Below are 6,605 nucleotides of genomic sequence, written 5' to 3' on the forward strand. Positions count from 1 at the left end.
AAGCACATTTGGCATGTGACAAAATGGGAAGCGGTTGGGGGGCGGGGGGAAGAAGAGCTAAAGAAAGGAGGGGAAAATAAGGAGGCTGCAGCTTAGTGCTCAGGCCAGCCTAGCAGTCACCCTGTGAGCTGAGCTGACTGCAAACTCCACCCGAGGCCGGCTCTGCCCTCCACGGTGGCTCCTCAGCCCCAAAGCTGAGTACTGTAGCAGCACAAAGGTCACACACCACCACTTTTCCAACTTGCACCGATATTTTCCTTTGCAGAATTTCTTTCGTTCTTTGCAAGGGTAAGCTGTATGTGTAACAAGATGGGGCAACAGAAACAGGAAAGGAGGCCAGAGAAAGGATGAGAATATATCATCACCTTATTTATGATGAGAGCTGAAATCCAGGAATGATCCAATTCCTGTAGCCCGAGGTGGTCCAATCGAACTGTCTGTGAGTGAAAATGCTCTGCATATTCACTATCCAATCTGGTAGCTACTAGTCACATGTGGCTACTGAGCCCTTGAAATGTGGCTAGGTGGGAACTGCTTTTTTAATTTAATTCCATTTAATTAATTTAAATCTAAATGTATTGGTGGCTGGCAACCACCGTTTGGGACAGCACAGCTGCTACTGTATGTGTATGTGTGTGTATTAGGCTCCAGAGTCAGACAGACCCGGGTTTTGACCCTGGCTTCCCACTTACTAACTGTGATTGGGCAAGATGCTTATTGCCACTAATCCTTGGCTTCCTCATTTGTAGGCTGGGTAGAGTTGCGCCTACCTCATGGAGTAGCTGTGAGACTGAGGCGAGAAAGTGGAGATAAGGCACTTCACACAACATCTGGCAAAAGGTAAATCCTCAACAAATGTTCACTATTTTTGTTATTCCCTAGAAAACTCATTAAAGGACCCACAACCTCCTTCCAGGAATTTCAGAAAGGTAGCTCCTAGGGTATCTGTACTGATCATCCCCATTGAGGCTGCTTGTTATTGATATCTATAAACCTGCAGAGGGCTGATGGCCACCGAAGCAGACCTCTTACTACCTCGAATTATCTTGAGAGTTCCTTGGGGAGGCAAATACTGTAGCTTCCCACTCCATATTTGAGCGGCAGTGTGCCCAGCTAAAAGAACACAGTATCCCAGGCTGTCCTGATATTAAAGATGGTCAATAAGATGTAAGCAAACATTGTTAAGCGCGACTTTCAGGAAGTCTTAGGAAGGCAGCTTGTGTGTGCCCTTTTGCCCTCTGTTCTTTCACTCTTCCTATTTCCTTTCTGGAATGCAGACATGATGGCTGGAGCTCCAGCAGCCTTGAAGAAATGCCCTTGTAGATAGAAGCCTGAACTACTAAGGACGGCAGAGTGAAAACAAGAGAGGCTTGGGTTCACGAACACTATGAGACTACTGTACCAGCTGGGACTGCCCACCTCCAGATTTCTTTTATGTAAAGGAAAACTCAGTGTTATGTTTACGTCATTGTTCTTTTTGTTTTCTCTTATATCAGGACCTCCGTCTAGTCAAGGCTATGGTTTTTCCAGTGGTCATGTATGGATATGAGAGTTGGACTGTGAAGAAAGCTGAGTGCCAAAGAATTGCTGCTTTTGAACTGTGGTGTTGGAGAAGACTCTTGAGAGTCCCTTGGACTGCAAGGAGATCCAAGCAGTCCATTCTGAAGGAGATCAGCCCTGGGATTTCTTTGGAAGGAATGATGCTAAAGCTGAAACTCCAATACTTTGGCCACCTCATGTGAAGAGTTGACTCACTGAAAAAGACTCTGATGGGAGGGATTGGGGGCAGGAGGAGAAGGGGACGACAGAGGATGAGATGGCTGGATAGTGTCACTGACTCGATGGACGTGAGTCTGAGTGAACTCCGGGAGTTGGTGATGGACAGGGAGGCCTGGCGTGCTGCGATTCATGGGGTCACAAAGAGTCGGACACGAGTGAGCAACTGAACTGAACTGAATAACAGCTATGGCTAATTATTCCTGAGTAGTGATTAATTGTGTAATTCCAGGTTTTTATGGCATGAACACTCAGTGCAAAACAAATTCTACAGCCACCGGTTCTGCATCTGTGGGTTCAACCAGCCATGAATCAAACATGTTTTTTTTTTAACTCCAGAAAGTTCCAAAAAACAAAACTTGCATTTGCCTTACTATGGCAATTACTTACATAGCATCTGCACTGTATTTACAACTGTTTACACAGCATTTGCATTGTATTAGATATTGTAAGTAATCTAGAAATGATTTAAAGTATATGAAAGAGAGGATGTACATAGGTTATATGCAAATACCACACCCCTTCATATAAAGAACTAGCGCCTCTGCAGATTTTGGTATCCGCAGGAGATCCTGAAACAAATCCCCCTTGGATACCGAGGGACAACTGTATCTGAGGCAACTGAGAGCTGGAGAATCAGTTCAGTTCTTATTCCTCTATCTTGCCTGCAGGGGGCGCTTAAGCCTGGGAGTGACATTAGAAATCATACAGTCAAAGTTTTTTTTTAAATCATCAGGCCTGTTTATTACTTTTTTCTTCTATGGATCCTATGTTTCAAAATAAAATTTTCTCCACTGATTAAATCCAATTGGTTTATTCATCATGACAAACATTACAACCGTTGTGAATATCTACCAACTGGGGGGCTCTTCAACAACTGATCCTGTCTCTATATTTGGGGGATTTTCCTAATACGATGGAGTCTCTGAAGACCTGATGCTAGCAAGTATCCAACAAGTATCCCGGTCCTCTAGCAGCTGGACACAGGCACAGAAAGTCTGAAATTAGCCCACAGGATGGTCTCATCTGAGACCTTGCATCTGGAGTGACCCACAGCAACCACCATGGTTTAGAATTCATCCCACAGCGTCCTATGCCCTAGAATGGTGGTTCCTGTGGGTCAGTGTCTGACGTCCAGTGGCACCCCCGCTGGGCTGCTTCTTTGATGGGATCTTAGCTCAGCATCTCATTGCTCAGCTTTCTCTGGCTACTGCCCATTTCCAGAGCCCAGTTCTTCCATTTCTTCTGCAGCTAGCTGACATCTTTCCGATGCACTTATTTTTTGCTGTAGTCAATCAGACTAGGTTTCTGTTCTTCATGCGTATGCTGAGCAACATGACTGTACCGCACAGAACTGACATCGCTCTACCTAGATCAAGAGACAGTGTTTACATGGACCAGGGCAGCCTTAACTGGGTAAATGTACACTTAAAAAAAAAAAATTTGTTCCTTTATTTTATTTATTTGGCTACATGGGGTGTTAGTTGTGGCAAGGCATGTGGAATCTTAGTTCCCCAACCAGGGACTGAACCTGCATCCTTCACGTTGCAAGGTGGATTCTTAACCACTGGACCACCAAGGAAGTCTTGCACACTTACTTTTGAGCTCTTAAAAGCATTCAATGTAGTTTTCTCCTTTTCTCCATATTTCCCACTGTGAATCCCTAAGGACTAGGAACTCCAGCCTGGAAACCACTAATATATTTGTATTTTCTCATCTTACAGATGAATGGAGAATCGAAACGACTTCCTCCATATGTCAAGCTGCAGAAGAACTTCCCAGGGAGGGTCACTAGCCATTCATTCAAGCACCATGTTTGGCCTGTGGGCATGAGTTTTCAAGGAACTCGGAGTCAAGCAGGAGAGATGAGTGATTTGAGTGAATGCAAAATCCTGCCCTTCTGAGGAAGAACTTTGGGGATAACAAAAAGGCTCAAATAATCTGGAAAACGGCATGTAAAGATGTTCAGAAGGACACATGTAGATGACGGTGAGAACAGAGGTGTATACTTGGGGCTTCAGAAATTCAAGCCTGCTGGGTAGAAGCTGCAGGTATTATCTTCTGTTATGGACCAGATGAGAAGATCTGTCAGAACAGGGTGGAGTCCAACCGCAGAACCCAAGATAAAGTTTGGTAGAAGCTTCCTAAATCAGAGAGTGAAATCAATATATGAGGTGTTCTGCTTTAAGGATGTGTCATCAGAAGAGTTTGAGGTGCTTCCCTGGTAACTCAGATGGTAAAGAATCTGCCTGCAATGCAGGAGACCTGGGTTTGATCTCTGAGTTAGGAAGATCCCCTGGAGAAGGGCATGGCTACCCACTCCAGCATTCTTGCCTGGGAAATCCCATGGACAAAGAAGCCTGGCGGGCTTAAGTCCATGAGCCACAAAGAGTCAGACATGACTGAGTGACTAACACATAAACACACACACACAATCAGAAATGTCTGAATTTGCAAAATAGATTTTTGAGAAGATTATTCTCTTTTAAAAAGGATTCTCCACTTTAGAGACAGGAAGAGGTATCTATTTCCTGGGTTGCAGAGATTTTAGTTTGCTTAGTTATTTTTTCCAACAACATTTGAGGCAGCATTATTATTCCCGTCTCATGGATTAGAAACCAAGGCCCATATAGATTAAGTAACCAGTAAAGGTTACACAGCTTGTGAGATGCAGACCCCGACCTGGGTAGTTTCATTTTCTGGCTCCAAAGGCCCAGTGTTTCCCATTCTACCAGGCCGCCTCCCACAGAGTGCCTCAAAATAATGACACTTGAAATGCATTTGGAAGGCACTTCTAATTGAAGAGACTCAATTTACAAAGATTAGATTTGCACACAATTTTGAGAACACATCCATCACACAAAGCATTATGCAACAGTATAAGGATAAATAGCATGGATCCCATACCAAAAAAAGAGGAAAATAATAGAGGAAGTGTGGTTAATTAATGCAGTAGGAACTGAAACAGAAGCAGAAGGAGCAGAAGAACATGCACTCCCGGAAAATGATACAATAAGCAGCTTCATTAGGAAGACAATTTATGGGGTAGGAGAGATAATAGCAAGAGAGGAAAACGTAAAAACAAATTAGCCTACTAGAAAACACTGATTTGAAAATATTTCGCCATGATTGATTTGGAAGGAGCCTCTTGGAATCTGTGGAATTCCAGCTTCCAGAGATGTTAAAAAAAAAAATAGGTCAGCTTTTTGTCTCTGGGTTGGACAGCTTTAGGTGTGATCTCTTTAGGGAACAGGACCAGCTGGGTGTTTTCAAAGGCTCCCCTTTAGTTTATGATTCTAAGGTTCTGCTTATGAGCGCTTTCTATGACTGTTTTTTTTTTTTTTTTTTTTTTTTAAAGCTGGTAACTCGGTGGCTTTATTTTTTTCCCCTCTAAATTCCCTACAGGGCTTTAACTAAATCAGACCACATTTGGAGTCTTGCGTCACCTTCTGGGCACCACATTTTAAAAGGGACATTGACCTGATCTGCCTCCAAAGAATGGAAGCAAGACAAATGGGTGGAAGTTGCTCGGAGATAAATTCCAACTGAATACAAGAAAACCCTATCTCCTGCTTTCAGAGCCCTCCAACAACTGAGCTGGCTGTATGTTCAGACAGTTTGCTCCCAGCAATTGGAAATGCTGAAGCAGAGGGTGTTTTAACAGCTGTCAAGTTGCTCTGGAAGAGATTGGGTTTTTTTTTTTTCCCACTAAGTTTCTCTTCAGTTCTAACAGTGTGTGATTGATTGATCATGTAACTCTTCAGTATGTTTTGCCAAGTCGACAGCTCCTTTTAAAGTTCTTGTCTTGATCATTAGACTCTTGTCTCCCCACCAGTGCGTGAGTGCCCGCATGCATGCTAAGTCGCTTCAGCCACGTCCGACTCTTTGAGACCCTGTGGCCTGCAGTCCATCTGGCTCCTCTGTCTGCGGAATTCTCAGGCAAGAATGTTGGAGTGCCTTGTCACGCCCTCCTCCAGGGCATCTTCCAGACCCAGGGATTCAACCCATGTCTCTTACGTCTCCTGCAGTGGCAGGCAGGGTCTTTACTGCTAGTGCCACCTGGGAAGCCTGTCTTCCCACCAGAAGGGGGATAAAAAGCAAGTTGGTAAAGATATAGAAAGACAGTAACAGCCACAATTTCTGGGTTTTATTGTCTGACGGTGCCTCTCTCCCTCCACTGGGAAAGCAGTGGCCATGAGGTGTCCTGTTGAGGATCACAGTGGAGGTCTGGAGGCCAACCAGGGCACCACTGGCACCTCCAAATGGTCCTTGGCAAGGTCCATGCACAGAAATGAGGGGAGCTGAGGCAGGGTGAGGCCACAGGCCTCTCAGGTCCCCACCTCGATTGGGGGTACCTATGACTGTTGTAGTCACTTGTTCCGGGAAACAAACTCACTCAGAAGGACAATGCAGATAGTGGAGTGTAGTTTATTACACGGGTGAGCCCAAGGCAGAGCCTCCTCTTAGCCAAGGACCCCGGCCAGATTTTGTGAAAACTTTATATACCCTAAGTGTATAAGGTTCCCTGAAACTAGTCAGAACAAAAGGAAAAAGAAGGATACAATCAAAGTGATTTTGGAGCACCAAAAAATAAAGTCTGACACTGTTTCCACTGTTTCCCCTGTTTCCCCATCTATTTGAGTGAAGTGATGGGACCGGATGCCATGATCTTTGTTTTCTGAATCATGGCTTAAAGCCAACTTTTTCACTCTCCTCTTTCACTTTCATCAAGAGGCTTTTTAGTTCCTCTTCACTTTCTGCCATAAGGGTGGTGTCATCTGCATATCTGAGGTTATTGATATTTCCCCTGGCAATCTTGATTCCAGCTT

Source organism: Ovis canadensis, chromosome 1 (assembly GCF_042477335.2).
Source record: "Ovis canadensis isolate MfBH-ARS-UI-01 breed Bighorn chromosome 1, ARS-UI_OviCan_v2, whole genome shotgun sequence".
Classification (NCBI taxonomy): domain Eukaryota; kingdom Metazoa; phylum Chordata; class Mammalia; order Artiodactyla; family Bovidae; genus Ovis; species Ovis canadensis.